The sequence below is a fragment of the Odontomachus brunneus genome, unplaced genomic scaffold (assembly GCF_010583005.1).
Source record: "Odontomachus brunneus isolate Ranch 3 - 2012 unplaced genomic scaffold, Obru_v1 Obru_scaffold_199, whole genome shotgun sequence".
Taxonomy (NCBI): domain Eukaryota; kingdom Metazoa; phylum Arthropoda; class Insecta; order Hymenoptera; family Formicidae; genus Odontomachus; species Odontomachus brunneus.
The window spans coordinates 541466-541728 of record NW_022639649.1 but is presented as its reverse complement, the minus strand read 5'-3'; the positions used below and the strand labels follow the sequence as shown (position 1 = coordinate 541728).

The 263-nt window shown below is 44.9% G+C and overlaps 1 protein-coding gene across 1 annotated transcript in view; it reads left to right on the top strand.

The window, feature by feature from the left end:
• LOC116852030 overlaps positions 1-263 on the top strand; it is a 4220-nt gene that overhangs the window by 1828 nt on the left and 2129 nt on the right. The gene's annotated exons all lie outside the window — the stretch shown is intronic.

Here is a 263-nt window from a genome sequence, read left to right as displayed (position 1 = left end):
TAGCTTTTTAATATTCTCACTCCTATCATCAACAAGTGCAACAAAAATGTATGTTCTCTAAAAAAAGGCATGTAACAGATTTAATTGTTGCCGCTTTTCCGCGATACTGATTGGTTTTCTCGCTTAGCTCATTTCATGTGGGCTGCGGCTTGCTTTGTGTCTCTTCCTGTCTCTCCTGCCTCTCCTGCCTCTTCCTGCCTCTCCCTGTCTCTCCCTGTCTTTCCCTGTCTTTCTCTGTCTCTCCCTGTCTCTCTCTCTGTCTT